The sequence below is a fragment of the Petromyzon marinus genome, chromosome 12 (genome assembly GCF_048934315.1).
Source record: "Petromyzon marinus isolate PM22_M1 ecotype Great Lakes invasive population chromosome 12, UKy_Petmar_22M1.pri1.0, whole genome shotgun sequence".
Lineage (NCBI taxonomy): Eukaryota > Metazoa > Chordata > Hyperoartia > Petromyzontiformes > Petromyzontidae > Petromyzon > Petromyzon marinus.
Genome location: NC_133678.1, coordinates 6,056,409 through 6,074,378, shown reverse-complemented (window position 1 = coordinate 6,074,378; position 17,970 = coordinate 6,056,409). Strand labels below are relative to the sequence as shown.

Genomic DNA, 17,970 nt, shown 5'->3' with positions numbered 1-17,970 from the left:
CCCTCCTGAGCATAGAACATTTTATTTCGCAAACAATATACGGTAAATTTTTGACGTAAAGCTTTCGTGACTGCAGTGATTCATATTCTTGGTTCTTTCGGTAAAGTCACGTCAGGTGTGATGATGACTGCTTGTGTTGCATCCACAACGTCGTGACAATTTTATTGTTTTATATATTTTATTATTTTATTGTTTTCCCTTCAACGTGACTTTACCGAAAGAACCAAGAATATAATATACGGTAAATTGCATGTTTCACGGATATAAAAATGCCTCCTATACTCGCACACTTATACGAGGAATGACCCTCAAGAAAATGTATATTTCGGAATACAGCAGCTACACATTGATACAGCACCTCTCAGGACCTCCGACTAGCACGGTTGGCGATGTACGGTACGAACGAAGTTCAACATACATCAAGACTTCACTGAATCCATCCATGGCCTACATATCAATCTAAAGCACTAATTGAGAAACAATTCTCAGCTGGATGAAGCACAGCTGTCCGTGGTGTAATGTTGAGCACATTGTACTTACAATCCAGAGATCACCGGTTGGATCTCAGTTGCGATAATGGGCAAGTTTCTTAAAGCCCCCAACCCACTCATACCGACTCTGTCCACCCAGCATTATGCGCGAGCACATCGTGGATAGTCGATCGGCAAGTCGTGTGTGGTAGGGTAAAGTATTCCCATATCTCCCAAGATATGTTTTGGTCAGCGTGGAAGAATTGGTCAAAATATTATCTAAAGGGCCTCGTTAGGTCTTCCCCTAGTGGATTCCCCTTCTGTCAGCAGTGGTGTTACCATGTGATTGCAGCCCTGCACCTTTTCCTAAAGCGCAGCTATTTACTGCTTAAATGTAGTGTTTTTTGTTTGTTATTCAACAACTGTGTGTTATTTGAAAATAGACACTGATTCAGTAATGGTCCTAAGTGCTGTAAGACTAACAGCATAATAAAGGGTGTTTGACCGAGGTAGCCTTAACTGTTCTGCGCATTTTAAAATAGCAAAATAACATGGAATATATGGATACAGTACATTATATTAGTTCATTCCAGGAGTGCGAACATTTAGAGCCTTTTAATGTAAAAATTATCCACTTAACACATACACAAACTGGGAGACAGTGTAATGAGGCCAAAACTTCATAATGTGAAATACATTTATAATACCGTGTCACAAAGTTGTCAGCTGAAATCTGTAGAAGTTGCAGCTGGGAGAATGCCATTGCAGATGCATCATGGGACGCTCCCTTGCCAGTATAAAAATATAAGAATAGGTTTTACCCGATCTGGTAATAAAACAGTTCTGTTAAGACATGTTTCCTTGCAAAAGGTTTCTTTTTGGTTTTTGAACATTTTCACACAGCTGTTATATTGCCAGATAGGGTAAAACCTATTTTTATATTTTCATACAGGCAAAGGAGGTCCCATGATGTAGCTGCTCGCCCCGAGCTCTCAATACCCTGATAGTGGCATTGTCTTTGTGCTGTTCGCCTTTCGGCATCCTCTGGTCCAACACTGCTTGAGACTAGGCTCTAAAGAAATCTGTTGCTGGTGTGGACCAATCAGTTTCAAAGGAAATGCATCATCACATACTGGCAGAGCGTGTTTTTTGTTTGCATGTTCACCACAAGTATTTGTGGTTAAAGCAGACAGGATTCCTTGCAAAAGGCTTCAGTTTGGTGTTGGAACATCTTAACACAACTGTTTTATTGCCAGAAATGGTATAACCTATTCTTATGCCATTGCAGATATTGCCTTGAGAATAGCATTGGAGTAGTCAATTCAACATGAAATAAAAGTGCAGATCAATTTCTGAGCATTGAAGGAGGAAAGGCAGAGCCTGTGACTGAGACCATCAATATTTCTGACGCAGAAAAATATACTTTTTGTAGCACCGTAGATGAGTTTGGAGTTAACAATAACGCCAACTCTTATCATGATAATCAGCCATAGTCAATCCACTGCTGGATATAATCCATTGCCATCTCTCATGATCCTGCAATGTAATAATCCACCTCTCACCTGCACGTGAGCTGATTTCATTACTTCACCTCCATGGTTGATGTCCTCTTGAATGTGGTATATTCCTTGGCTGCCACTCCATCATTATTCTTAATCATTGGCCATCATCCTTTCATTGACCATCATTTTCTCATCAAGGAGCATAAACCATCATCATGCGAATTCCGGTCATCATCGCAGCAGAGATATGCACTTTTAAATCTAGATTTCTAAACTAATTTATTTTAGAACTGCTTTTTGTGTTTATACTATTTGGTTCTTTCGGTAAAGTCACGTAGTTAGAAATAAAATAAAATAAATCACGACGTTTCTAGCGCAACACAAGCGGTCGTCATCAGGCAAAGGAGTCACCTTCTAAAGGCAAACTGTTTATAAGGGTTTGGGGATAGGCGTAGCCCACGTGTAGCAACAACAACAGCAGAAGCACGTGCGGTGCACGAGTGCCAATGCAGCAGCAATGCCAATGTAGCGACAATGCCAATGCAGCAACAATGCCAATGCAGCAGCAATGCCAAACGCTGGGGGACGCGGGGGGGGGGGGGAATTAACTCGTCCGAGTAGCACGGTTGGCTACGTACGGTACGAAATAATTTCAACATACATACATCCCTTCTCGCGATGTGTCTTGCCCAAGCCCATTTACTTTTCGTAATACGTGTATGTTTTCTCATCCACATGTTCCTAATTCTATCTTTGGGTGAGTCTGACATATACTTTGATTCTCTGAGAAAGCCACGGATGACACATTCACGAAAGTTTAGATTATATAGTTGAGGTCTGGACCCCAACAAAATGATCACTGTTTTGCGTTTAACTTGATGAAATGTTGCGTCAAAAAATGCGTCCGCTAGACAAGTGCACAACACAGCCGATGCAGATACTACAATCGCGTGTCATTGACATAGGCATCAAAGTTAACTGCCAAAGTACTGAATCATATTGCCCAGTGGTAGCATTGGCGAACGCAAAGGTCCGCTCAGGGACACCAAGGGCCCCTTCAACAAGTGACATGTTAACTTTCTCAATGAAACGAACTGTCACTTAATTAGTAATCAGGAATCAAACCATCTCAGATCAGTGCAAAAACTCACACACTGCCTCTGGGCCAGTCAACAATGAATAATGGCGTGGTATATTGTGTGAAAGTATGAGCTGAAGTCAAGAAAAATCATAACAATAATAGTGCGAAGAAAATAATAATATATCTACATTTATAACTCTAACACAAGACAGCATTCATATTTGTAATGCGTTAGTTCTGAATGATACATATTTTATAACTGTATAGTGAGAGTATAATCATAAAACATTGGTTGTTCCGAAACAACACAGTGACGCCAGCTAAAATGCAATGCTTTTTAACATCAATATAGGAAAATGCATGCGCTGTAGGTGGCAGTGTGTCTTTTTATTTGACGCGACGATAAGAAATGTTATATTGCCACTACCTTACCACGAAAAAAACTAGCCTATAAACGTTTATTCAGCAATTAAATATTATAATTCTGGATACATTACAATTGTAATTTAGGGAATAAACATAACTGTCAATCATGTTTGCATGCGAGAAAAGTAATTTTAAATGGAATCTGACGATGATTTATTGTAATATTTCAAGTAGAATTTTCTGTTTGCTGTAAGATGAACGTGGGTGCCTTTCTTGTGGGGTTTGTAAGTTATCCCCCTGTTCTGCATGGGTTTCTTTTGGGATCTCCAGTTCCTTCCCACAGATAAAAAAAAAACTTCATTTAAATTGGCATTGACCAAACATCTCCATGCAGCAAATAATTGGTATGACTCTCCTGTGGAAGCTTGGTATGACTCTCTTGTGGAAGCTTGGTATGACTCTCTTGTGGAAGCTTGGTGGGACTCTCTTGTGGAAGCTTGGTATGACTCTCTTGTGGAAGCTTGGTATGACTCTCCTGTGGAAGCTTGGTAGGACTCTCCTGTGGAAGCTTGGTATGACTCTCCTGTGGAAGCTTGGTATGACTCTCTTGTGGAAGCTTGGTTGGACTATTGTGGAAGCTTGGTATGACTCTCTTGTGGAAGCTTGGTATGACTCTCTTGTGGAAGCTTGGTATGACTCTCCTGTGGAAGCTTGGTATGACTCTTGTGGAAGCTTGGTGGGACTCTCCTGTGGAAGCTTGGTATGACTCTCTTGTGGAAGCTTGGTATGACTCTCCTGTGGAAGCTTGGTATGACTCTCCTGTGGAAGCTTGGTAGGACTCTCTTGTGGGAGCTTGGTGGGACTCTCTTGTGGAAGCTTGGTAAGACTCTCTTGTGGGAGCTTGGTAGGACTCTCTTGTGGAAGCTTGGTATGACTCTCCTGTGGAAGCTTGGTGGGACTCTCTTGTGGAAGCTTGGTATGTATCTCTTGTGGAAGCTTGGTATGACTCTCCTGTGGAAGCTTGGTATGACTCTCCTGTGGAAGCTTGGTATGACTCTCCTGTGGAAGCTTGGCATGACTCTCCTGTGGAAGCTTGGTATGACTCTCTTGTGGAAGCTTGGTATGACTCTCTTGTGAACGCTTGGTATGACTCTCTTGTGGAAGCTTGGTGGGACTCTCCTGTGGAAGCTTGGTAGGACTCTCTTGTGGAAGCTTGGTAGGACTCTCTTGTCGAAGCTTGGTATGACTCTCTTGTGGAAGCTTGGTATGACTCTCTTGTGGAAGCTTGGTGGGACTCTCCTGTGGAAGCTTGGTATGACTCTCTTGTGGAAGCTTGGTAAAACTCTCTTGTGGAAGCTTGGTGGGACTCTCTTGTGGAAGCTTGGTATGACTCTCTTGTGGAAGCTTGGTGGGACTCTCTTGTAGAAGCTTGGTATGACTCTCCTGTGGAAGCTTGGTATGACTCTCCTGTGTAAGTTTGGTGGGACTCTCCTGTGGAAGCTTGGTATGACTCTCTTGTGGAAGCTTGGTAGGACTCTCTTGTGGAAGCTTGGTGGGACTCTCCTGTGGAAGCTTGGTATGACTCTCCTATGGAAGCTTGGTGGGACTCTCTTGTGGAAGCTTGGTATGACTCTCTTGTGGAAGCTTGGTGGGACTCTCCTGTGGAAGCTTGGTATGACTCTCATGTGGAAGCTTGGTAGGACTCTCTTGTGGAAGCTTGGTATGACTCTCTTGTGGAAGCTTGGTGGGACTCTCCTGTGGAAGCTTGGTAGGACTCTCATGTGGAAGCTTGGTAGGACTCTCTTGTGGAAGCTTGGTATGACTCTCTTGTGGAAGCTTGGTATGACTCTCCTGTGGAAGCTTGGTATGACTCTCCTGTGGAAGCTTGGTGGGACTCTCTTGTGGAAGCTTGGTTGGACTCTCTTGTGGAAGCTTGGTATGACTCTCATGTGGAAGCTTGGTATGACTCTCCTGTGGAAGCTTGGTATGACTCTCCTGTGGAAGCTTGGTATGACTCTCTTGTGGAAGCTTGGTATGACTCTCTTGTGGAAGCTTGGTATAGCTTGCTTTTTTATCAACTTCGACTTTCACACGGTATACAGTATTGATAACACAATAACGTATACGTTTGTATTTCGTCCATGAAAAAATATATTAACAAGTTATATCAACATTGACCTTACTACGACGATAATTATGCATATCACACCTTGTGCCACACTTTTGGTGATGTGTGATGACAGAAACTTCAAAGTTAGCGCTCATCAAATAACTGTAATTGCTTTTAGTTCAGTGATTAATATGCAATGTTGTCATGAAAAAATGGTTTAAATTATACAGGTAGAATGTTGTGACTAATTATATACTGTATGCTCTCATAGGAAATATTCCTGTTTCATAACATCATTAGAGTGTATTTTACCAAATCATTTGGCAGCAATCCAATTGCTAGATATATATTGGTATTGAATATCAAATGGTCCGTTGAATATAATGCTTTCATGTAGGTAATGACACCTTATTGTGTACTAAAAAGACTGTGCTTGCTGTGCACTACTTCAACTCGAAATATACCACGGAAAGGATGATCAAAGCTTTCAGCATATCAAAGTACGGTCTGTTGTCCCATTGGCCAGTTATAAAACTGAGACAGGATGTAGAAGTGTGATGGAGGAAGCTGAGGCTGCATGAAGTGCAAAGTCAGCCAAAAGCCCCGCAAGTCTTATCAGGCTTGCCTTGACTTTAGATATTTGTCTGTCAGTTATCTTGCTATTTATTACCTGCACTGGGAACTTTATAGCCACTTAGAACTCATTGACATTATTTATAATATTTTGCAAAGGCAGCAGTAATTCATTCCCTCACATAGATGATCTACTCCAGCTTATTTATTAAAATCGACATTTCCATATCTCGCGTGGCTTTTGTTTTATGCGCCGCAGTTTTTAAGACCATTATACTTGTTCACGGTTTACCAAGAATATATCTGTATGTGTGTGTGTGTGTGATTTGTGATTGTGTCTGTGTGTGTAGTTGTACACCGTTCATCCATTGTAGATCAATCTCAAATGTGTGCCACTAAACTTGCCAAGAGGAACGTTTAGCAATCAGGACATTGTCGTGATATGTTACTGGGTGGGACAAGTCATGTATCAGTTTTAATGTCAAGATTAAACTGGTGTTAAAGCATTGATTTCGGCATTGTGGAAGTACGAGGGTATTTGAGATCGCTGGCAAGACATGAGCCATTGCAGTTTGGCAAAGCAGTGCAAGTCTGCTTCGTCTTTTGTTCCTTTTTATACGTGCACTATTGGAGATAAATAAATACGTAATGTTCAGTCTTCATCAGGCTTACTGTGGGTAATGAATGGAACGCTCGTATTTCCCCACATGGGATTGTTACCTTTGGCATTGTCTGAGAGGGAGTATGGCATGAATGTTGAAAATTTTAAATATATTGCATGTCAAATACACACTTATAAACTAAACATTTCAATGTAACATGCACTTTTAATATAAAGAATGAAGTCTTTGATAACAGCTGAATGCTGCCCTTATGTATGCATAAAAAATATGCTTGTAAAAAAATCGAACATTCTAAGATATCCTGGTGACTCCAGTCAGTCTCAAGTCCCTGCAGCTAATTATTGTCAGTGCTTAGTGAGCTGCGTTGCATATTTCTGTGTATTCAGTAAACTTTAGAAAATATATTTTTAAACACCATCACCAGGCAGTCGCTCTCTGCGGTCAATGTTGATTGTTTCATCGATTTAACCCAAATGGCATTGCGATTCTGGGGCTAAACTTTTAAAATGTCATCGCCGTGCAATGTATTCACCAAGAGCTGCATGAGATACGTTTGATTGTTTGAAACAACTGTGTTTTTTGTTATATAATGATCAAACCCTGCAGCATATAGTGAAATGTTCGCGTTTGAACACTGCTCCGAGGTTTTTATTTTATACAACCGGTGTTATGAATTTGTATCAGTTGGCCTACAGTACCGAGGTCGTGTCAAGGTTGCACAGGAGGTCATGGGTTTGGTTTAGGCTCTGTGGTAAGGCTTAGTGCTGTCTGCCCCTTGATTGCCTCTATGGTGCCAGATCGCCCTTTGCTGGCACTATCAAACCCCGTGTGCCTGCAGTGAGTGGCAGCCTGTGGCGCGTTGGTTTCAAGTGCAGTATAGAGATAAACGCATTCGTTGTGCAAGTGTTTTCATGCTCATTAAAATGTACACGTAGTTTTATATATAAAAAAAAAATTCTACGTATGTCTGTTGAACTTCTTTCGCACCGTACGTCGCCAACCGTGATAATCAGAGGTGCGGGGAAAGGACAATAAACTAAACACAAAAATAAGTTATAAAGAAATGAGTTTTCAATTTAGTTTAGTTTTTTCACTATGCACAGTTATTTTGTCATTTCTACTGCTGGATGTGGGTCTCCCCATGCCAGGGGACGTCAACCTGCGGCTACATAGCCGCACGCGGCTCTTCAAGGACTTCTTCGTCACCGTTACACCACCGTCTCGTATTCACATGCAACGTGGCTCTTCAAATATAGATGGGGGTTTTTTGTTTGTTCCAAAATCAAAAACGGCTCTTATTAATTTGATTTCTGATCTCATGTCTCATACCATGCAGGCCTTGGGGGTTATTTTACCACACTTCAGCAAGTTGCATGGTCAATGTGTGTCGTTAAATACGGGGAGCAGAGTTATGAGAACGTGGAAGTACAGTCGAGTACAGCAATGGATTTGCTGCACTGCCCTCTGTTGCCCAACATGTAGCCCCACAGCCCTATGACAACCTGTTTGTGCATGGTAGTCACCCATGAAATAAATAAATCACTCTCCTGGGCCATTCCTGCTTAGGCTATGAGATTTGACCCAATTGGGTGCGTTCCAGGTGATAGGCTCACACGTAAATATGATGAGAATCTAAGTGAAATATTTAATTATATATACCCTCCGTATTCTTGGATGTGTGTAAATATAAAAGGGAATAAATACCCTTCTGCAAAATATTATTATTTATGTATTGTAACATTTAGTAATTAAAGTTCAACAATCCAAATACCACCCTGGCTGCAACATTTCAAGGCTATCCCGGTTTAATGGATCAAATTGATAATTCAATGAAACAGTTAACATCGATGACTCCTTGGAATCAATTAGTTTGATCTTTTTTTAATACTGGTCACCAAGCTTTATTGTAACGCCTCCAGAAGTCAGGAAGTCCTCTGCAAGCCATGCCCAGAGCAGAAAAAATTATGAAAAATAAGAATAAGTTTGACCCTTTCTGGCAATAAAAAAAGGTGTTAAATTTTTCAAATACCAAATAGATACAGTTTAGAAGGCATCAAGTCTGCATTAACTTGTGGCAAAACATGCAGACAGACATGCTTTGATAATATATGCATTGTCTTTGAAATTGATTGGCCTACACCAGAGACAGCCTTCTTTATGGTCTTGTCCACCCAGTGTTAGACCACAGAACGCCAAAAGACGAGCCGTTCAAAGACAATGCAAACAGTTTTCATAATTTTGGATACTGGCAAAAAGGTCCCATTGATACAGCAAGAATGATTTCGCCGATGACATCATCAGGTCCCACCGGTCGCCTCCTGGTTGTTGGGTTTTTTACTTGTTGTTTGTGCGAGTATGATAACGGTCATTTAGAATAGTTGCATGCGAATTAGGTTAAGTATTTTTCACAATTCATGTTGCATGTCATCATCGGTCACATGCACCAGCCCAGAGTGTAGCGGCAACCAGGCAACCCTATCCTGAGCACGCCAACACGGTCCAAGACCATGGTGTTTGACGTCAGACTCAACAGTGGCCGTAGCATCCACGTCAACTGTGGTCTGCCACAAGGTCAACTCTTGTCCCGCGGTAGGCCGTTTGATGATGGTGTGATAGGCCGAAGAGGCGAAGACCTCCTGACCCTGGCCATTTCAGTTACTGCTGGAGATGCTCTTCGAAGACTGGCCAAGGCGTTGGTGATGCACTCACTGGAGGTGATGCAGAGTAACCAAACGTGTCCAGTTTCCTGCACAAAAGCGCTGTCATTGACCACGTAGCTGAGCCCTGCAGCAGTACGGGGAGGATGCACGCTTTGTAAAGGCAGATCTTTGTTGCCGTTGTAATGGGAGCCACAGTGGCGAGATGTTAACTATCTCGCCTGGTTTATAGGACGTCGTGGGTTCGATCTCGACCCTGACGATGCCTGTATACTTGAAATTTGAATGTTCTCCCCGGGGTCGTGTGGATATTTCGCCGGGTCCTCTGGGTTTTCCCTTCACATTTAGAAACATGTGTTTAGAGTATTTGGCTGCTACACATTTCCACATAAGCTACATCTTTGAGCTATCATTTGCGGGCCAGGTCACCTCTGAAAAAGAGGTCAGTGGGCCTTACCTGGTAAAATAACAAATAAATGCTGGAGCAACAGATGTATCTATTGAGCTGTTTCATGCACCCGTGCGCAATTGATATGCATTTTAATTTCTGCCTCACTGCTTCCAGTATGTTGCATGTTGCAGCCGAGGTAGACGAATGATTTTACCATTTAAATATTGATTCCTACTACAATGAGGGAAAAAAGTATTTGATCCCCTGCTGATTTTGTACGTTTGCCCACTGACAAAGAAATGATCAGTCTATAATTTTAATGGTAGGTTTATTTGAACAGTGAGAGACAGAATAACAACAAAAATCCAGAAAAACGCATATCAAAAATGTTATAAATTGATTTGTATTTTAATGAGGGAAATAAGTATTTGACCCCCTCTCAATCAGAAAGATTTCTGGCTCCCAGGTGTCTTTTATACAGGTAACGAGCTGAGATTAGGCGCACACTCTTAAAGCGAGTGCTCCTAATCTCAGCTTGTTACCTGTATAAAAGACACCTGTCCACAGAAGCAATCAATCAATCAGATTCCAAACTCTCCACCATGGCCAAGACCAAAGATGTCAGGGACAAGATTGTAGACCTACACAAGGCTGGAATGGGCTACAAGACCATTTCCAAGCAGCTTGGTGAGGTGACAACAGTTGGTGCGATTATTCGCAAATAGAAGAAACACAAAAGAATAAATCTCCCTCGGCCTGGGGCTCCATGCAAGATCTCACCTCGTGCAGTTGTAATGATCATGAGAACGGTGAGGAATCAGCCCAGAGTTACACGGGAGGATCTTGGCAATGATCTCAAGGCAGCTGGGACCATAGTCACCAAGAAAACAATTGTTAACACACTACGCCGTGAAGGACTGAAATCCTACAGCGCCCACAAGGTCCCCCGGCACAAGAAAGCACATATACATGCCCGTCTGAAGTTTGCCAATGAACATCTGAATGATTCAGAGGACAACTAGGTGAAAGTGTTGTGATCAGATGACACCAAAATGGAGCTCTTTGGCATCAACTCAACTCGCCGTGTTTGGAGGAGGAGGAATGCTGCCTATGACCCCAAGAACACCATCCCCACCGTCAAACATGGAGGTGGAAACATTATGCTTTGGGGGAGGTTTTCTGCTAAGGGGACAGGACAACTTCACCACATCAAAGGGACGATGGACGGCTACCATCAAATCTTGGGTGATAACCTCCTTCCCTCAGCCAGGGCATTGAAAATGGGTCGTGGATTGGTATTCCAGCATGACAATGAGCCAAAATACACGGCCAAGGCAACAAAGGAGTGGCTCAAGAAGAAGCATATTAAGGTCCTGGAGTGGCCTAGCCAGTCTCCAGACCTTAATCCCATAGAAAATCTGTGGAGGGAGCTGAAGGTTCGAGTTGCCAAACGTCAGCCTCGAAACATTAATGACTTGGAGAAGATCTGCAAAGAGGAGGGGGACAACATCCCTCCTGAGATATGTGCAAACCTGGTGGCCAACTGCAAGAAACGTCTCACCTCTGTGATTGTCAACAAGGGTTTTGCCACCAAGTACTAAGTCATGTTTTGCAGACGGGTCAAATACTTATTTCCCTCATTAAAATGCTAATCAATTTATAACATTTTTGACATGTGTTTTTCTGGATTTTTGTTGTTATTCTGTCTCTCACTGTTCAAATAAACCTACCATTAAATTATAGACTGATCATTTATTTGTCAGTGGGCAAACGTGCAAAATCAGCAGGGGACCAAATACTTTTTTCCCTCACTGTACTTGCATTTCCTTCAGGCCATGTGGCTTCTCCACGGTGGTTTTGTTTTGGTTTTCATCCAGTTTACTTTCCAGGCCAAATGAGAGCGCTTCATTTGCATGATATCCAGTGCAAGGAGTGGCATTACATGCATCTCACCTAGTAGGGCAATATCATCTGTATAGTCCAGAACAGTGGACATATGTACACGTAACTATGAATGTGGATCATGTAAATAAATGCAATCGTTAATAAATGTGAATAATCGGTAATAATTGTGAAAGTGAAAATATTTCAACATATGGCACTCATATCAATATGAAGTGACACAAGATACATTAATACTGAATAACTGAATAAACAGCTACATTTGTGCATGTGTTCTTTTGGTACATTAATTGAATCAACACGTTAATAATGCCTCGTGTATGTTAATGCCGCTAGTAGCGTTCATTGTTTAGCACATTATTTTAAAGAACATTCACAGTTTTGCAAGATAATTTATGATAGTAGACTAACACTTCATAGTTGGCAACCTGTACAATGACTCCCTGCACGAATTGCAACGAATCCTGTTCTGAAAACGAGTTCAAGCTTTGCACGCGTCTCCGACGTTTGCAAATGAAAGCATATTCCTTATCTAAGTCAATCGATCGAATCAATCATTTGTAGAGTCCATCAATAAGTTAGATACTGTAATTGTTTATGACGGCTCTACGAGGATATATTTTCGTGGTTTGAAGCATCCCCTTGGCAAAAACATGTTTTTGCCTTGGGGTTGACTCACAGGCAGCCACGGACAGCCTCCTGGGGTGCCTCGCTTAAAAATAAAAACCTGGAAATTTTGATCAGGCTCTTCCACATGGCTGAACTCTTCAACCCTGTTTGAGCCTGTCACAGAAAACTCACTGGGGAAGTTGTCATCCTTCAGCTTCTCAATAACCAGCCGAGGTGGAGCAGACTTCTGACTCCTCATGCACCTCCAAGGAGCCCTGAGAGTTGCTACAGCGAGCCTGCGGTCCTTGATGAAGAACTCAGCACCTTGGAAAAACCCATACATTCTGGAGGTGTTACGTTTCGTTGTTTGGGTGTAATTGTCCGCGGTCCCTAACGTTATGTCAAGCTTCGCTAGGAGCTATAAAGGGCCGCGGTCCCTGGGGTTCAAGACCACTTCCTGAAGTCGTTGAGTAAAGCACTCGTTCATGTTGAAGCTTCTCTGCCCCTGGTCTGATTAAGGAGTGAGTCCGTGGTTTCCCTGGAGGGTCAAGACACAACAAGAGGGGTTTGCAGTGGAGGCGCCTTCAACTCCTGTATGTGATTGATTTTATCCATGTGCACTACAAATAATGGGCACCCAAGCCCAGCAGTGCAGGTGAGCATGCTCAAACCAGAAGCCAGAGTGATGTCAGACCCTGAACCTTGACATTTTTCGAGAACGAAACCATTGTTGTTTCTGACAAGAGACCCATGTGAACTAAACCGTGACTCAGAGATACCATTATCAGCATTGAATTTGCTAAGAAGAAGCATATTGATGAGGGCGACATGTCTACCATTGAAGCACGACTTAAGATGACGACGCATATTACTAACCTCGGTAGAAGTGTCTACGCATGTATTATTACATGCTCAATAGCCATGGTAGCCTTTCAACTGATGAAACAAGTCCGCTTGAGATCACGAAAGCAACCGATTTTTTTTGGTGTTCGCCCCTTCCATGGCAACCAGATCAAAAGTCGGCTTGCCAACCTTCGCCACACTCACTCTTCCCAGGGTGACAGGCCTCAGGAAGAGAGCAGCTAACTCAACTGGCGATAATCTCGAATGCGCCACTCAGATATTCCAGCGGAGATTACCTACCAAGTGTGGAACCGTCTAGTTCAGACATGGGTAAAGTACGGCCCAACGGGCCCTATACGGCCCGTTGGGCTTTTTAATCCAGCCCGCCGAACTTGTCCAAATATTATTAAATTAAATTTTACCTTTCTCCTGTAATGCCCCCATTTCCCCATTAGATGGCGCACTTTGACCGGGAGTGTGGAAATTGGTTTGGGCGCAGGCCTCAGATGTTTTCATGATGTTTGATCAGTCACGTTACGACATGTTTTTGTATTGTTCATGTTAGTGCAATTTGTTAAATTGCCTTGCAAATAAATGCTTCGGTACCTGTTAAAGGCCAAATCCTTTAATGTAATGATTTTTACGTGTCATTTATATTAGCTCACACAAACACTCCATCCATCTGTTCCTGGCCCGGCCCCTCTGTCAAATTTTAGAACCCATTGTGGCCCGCGAGTCAAAAAAATTGCCCACCCCTGGTCTAGTTGGATGACTCCTCGGCATCAATTCCACGTTACTGTTTGTCCCCCACCTGAAATGTCTAAACTGGCTATGGCAAGAGGCACCGATCTCTCACGTTCTTGTGGGAATTGCGAAATGCAACGACCCTCGACTCCCCTCCGAGCTGCTGTAATATTTAGTCATGTAATTGTATCAAGTACTCGCCCAGTGTTCCAACGTGTTATTGGTACCCATGGCACTCCTCTGCCATCAGCTTGAATGGTGCAGCTGTTGATCCGCCGCGCAATGCATTCACCCGACTTGGCATTATCCCATGCAGCCTCCGTCTAATTCCAGGCCAGGACCCTTACAGATGCCACCCCTCCGGGTCAAACGGGACCAGAAGCTCATGAAAGGCAAGGTCACTTTGCTCCCTGGCTATGCTTACGAGAAGGATACCCCATTGCTTTGTGTGCACAGGCAGCCGAGTTGGCAGGTGAGGGACAACAACTGTTGGGTTAAGGGCATTGTTGGTAATGGAATTTCTGAACCCGAGTGTTTTGGCGCTTCCATTATCTTTGCAGGAAAACATTATTATGCTTCTTGTCTTGCTCTTTGAAGATGATGTGGGGACACTTAGGGGTCCATTGAGGGTACATATAAATGTATTTTCACGTTTCTTCACAGAAAAAAATGTGGTACTCATCGTTTTTTCTGCATTTCAACCATGATGTGATATATCTGCATGATAAAGAAACCAACTAAAACCATTTTAGCACGTGGCTCCTTCACATCCCTTTGGTTGACACTGCCCCCCAAGTTCTCTGTAGGAGCGTATCTCATAGCTGTAGGAGGCCTAGGGATCAGCCATGACCATGTTGGCCGCATCAGATCTCCCAGTACTGTTGAGACTTTGAGATAAGTGGCAGTTGGCTCGAGATGACAGACTTTTCCCCCTCAATTCCTATTATCAGCTTGCATTCGAATAGCCTCATAGTGAAATATGTGACAAATAGACTCTCATAATAAAGCAAAAGTTCACCACGAGAAGAACACTTGGTAGACTGATACAATCGGTGAACCCGTACTCTTGAGCAAGTCGGTATACAATGTGATCTGCCACTTTGTGCTCTCTCATTTCTATAAATTACCTTTCCATATATATTTTTTACTTACACCATATATGAGACACGCAAAATGTTGCTGTCCACAGATGTGTTTTACTCACTGCCTATAGAGATTGCTCGAGGGGCTGCCAGGAGGAACACTAGAGGTTAGTGCCAGAAGGTAGTTGCTGCTACGCGCTTTCTAGGTGGATATTCCGACACTTGAATTTGTATTCATATAATTGAGACTATTGCGTGTATACATTTTGTAAACATTTTTCCACAGATAAGCCTTACAACAAACATCATAGTTGTATTCTTGGTTCTTTCGGTAAAGTCACGTAAAAAAACGTATTGTTTTATTTGTATTATTTTATTATTTCCCTTCTACCTGGTGACTTTACCGAAAGAACCAAGAATATGACTCCCTGCAGTCACGAAAGCTTTAAATCGAAATCATAGTTGTATTAATGCTTTACTGAATAGCACTACATTTATTTAGTCTTTTAAAAACATGTTTTTATACATGTACCTTTATAAGTATAAGTCTGTGTTGTTTAAGTGCATGGCTATACGTGCATCTGTGCACGTATAGCCATGAAACACCAAAACGACGTCTGGAATACAGAAACAAATGTTGCTCTCATGGTCTTCCCAAATGTAACTCAAGTGGTTCTTGAATCACTCAATGCAGGGTTATGAAAGGGCATGCTATAAAAACAATCTCGCTACCTGTGAAATGTTTTTTTTTCACAATGTAGGTGTGTTTATTAAGGTGTGATGAGGCAAGATGATAAATGCTTGAATGCCGTGTAAATGCTGGTTCAACAACAGCTTAATTGATGGCGGCTAATGGGAAAAAGTGAAAGCGCTGCTGCAAAAGGTTCCCATAGAGATGGTGCTTTATAGTGGACTCGGCAAGCATGCGTGCACACTGATGACTGGCACTGCACCTTGATGTTGGCCCTTAGTAGCACCATTGCATGCAGTGATCACTAATTCTAGGGCAACAGCAAATGTAAAAAAACAACATATCTATGGCGATAGATGGCCTGGTCCATCATATCTCTCAATTATTCCAGAGTTAAATGAGGTACCTCCGTGACTCCCCTACAGTTAACAGCATTCTCATGCCTATAAACCATCATCCGTAAGAGTGCTCTTTCAGCAGACGTCCACATTTTTTTTGCATGCAAAGGACATACATTTATGTTTATTTCAAAGTCATCCATTCCCCCTGTCTGCTATTTTATTACCTAGTATGTGCTGCAATTCACGATATATGTGGTTAATTTCCTCCTGCTTATTAAGACGATTGCAGTTATTGGGTTCATAAATATGACAGACAGCGGTGGCATTTGAATATTATTACCCTTAGAGCGAGCGTCGGTCGCATGCAAAGCCACGGCTTTTTTTTCTGCACGTTTTCGTTGATGACTCCGGCTGCACGGGTTTGTGTGCAAGCTAAATGCGTCTACTCGTCGCTACTTCTCAAGGCAATCCTTTGCGGGCGTCGCATCAGCACTCGGGGCTACGGTGTGATTTGTGTGTCATAGAAACACTTGTGTGGCACGAGAGTGTCGTACAAATGTGTTGCTGAGTCTCCTAATGAGGAGCATTGCTGTTCGGCAATTGAAATGAATAGAGAGTCCCGTTTGCCAGTGCTAATTAGTTGTAACTGGATCAAGGACATTTTACCCTCGAGTAAATTTAGAGAAGTAAAATGTGATCCCGAAACCAATGCCTTAAAATACTTTGCTAATTCTCACCACAAAAAAATTGTCGAGTAATTTTAACGTTCAAATGCATTTGTAGTTTACTTATTTATATATTTCGGTTGAACAACCCATCATCATAAAAAAATGGGTTGAAAGCGGTTTGCTGAAATGTAACGAGGATGTTTCATGTGGTGTGTTAACAGAGGTTGTTTTTTCAAGGTTAGGGTTATCATCTCTAGTTTTCGTGAGACAGCCTACCAGGACATTTCAGAAACACGTGGTTACTCTTTTACATGACAAAAAATGGAACACTTGGGTACAGTGAGCATTAAAATAAATGGGAATGGTTGCACAATGTTATGCTCGATTATGACAATCTTTTCGGAACAGCTTGGGTATTTTGTGTGCCACAATGGGAAGAAATTGTCAGTTTAAACGTAGGCTTTCGCGACCAATATCATCATTATGGATCATCCATGATACAGGTTTTTTGGGTTAGATCGCGTAAATATATAAATGTGTCATTAAAACCCGCCACCACCCGACACAGCCAATTATTAATGTTTGTCACGTAAACAGAATGTGTCAAATTCGTTACTAGTACATGTTGAACTTCTTTCGCACCGTACGTAGCCAACCGTGCTAATCGGAGGTGCGACAGTCACCCACAGAAATGACTTATTGACAAAAATGCTCTGGGCAATTCATTCACCACCACATATAGAATCTGTCCCGTGGCGTAATTGATATTTCATTTATATATTAAACAAAATTTTATCAGCTGCATAAAATGGCTTTTTTTATTGGGCTAAAAGTGATAACATGCAGCTCTTGTGCAAATACAACACCTCATCATCGTCATTATCGCGATAATTTTTTGCCCAGCGTAATAAAACCCAAGTCACAAAGAAGACATACTGTAGAAGCTTGAATGAAAGTGAAAAGTGACAAGTAAAATCTTTAAACAACTACACAATGCAACAATAACAGATATAAGCAGAAATATCAGAATAAATCGAGTGGCTAGAATAATGTCGTGTGCATGCGTACATTTGAAGCGAAAGAAATGTCACAAGCGTTGAAACATTCGATGGAATGTATATGGAGAGTCAACCCACTGCTCCTATAGCGCTGAAGGCCATCGCTGTCCCGGGCACCACTTCATGAACCTTCTCTGAGGACTTCACGCTGGCACGGCAGCACAGCTTCATGCCGGTCCAGGCCTGTCTCCCGAGATTTGCAAGCACATCTGGAGAACATTAATGATCGCATCCTCACTCCATCCTTGTTTTTTTTTTT

At 42.3% G+C, this 17,970-nt stretch overlaps 1 long non-coding RNA gene across 1 annotated transcript in view; it reads left to right on the top strand.

Annotated features, from left to right (window-relative positions):
• LOC142924323 (uncharacterized) overlaps positions 1-17,970 on the top strand; it is a 192,703-nt gene that overhangs the window by 161,020 nt on the left and 13,713 nt on the right. The window lies entirely within an intron of this gene.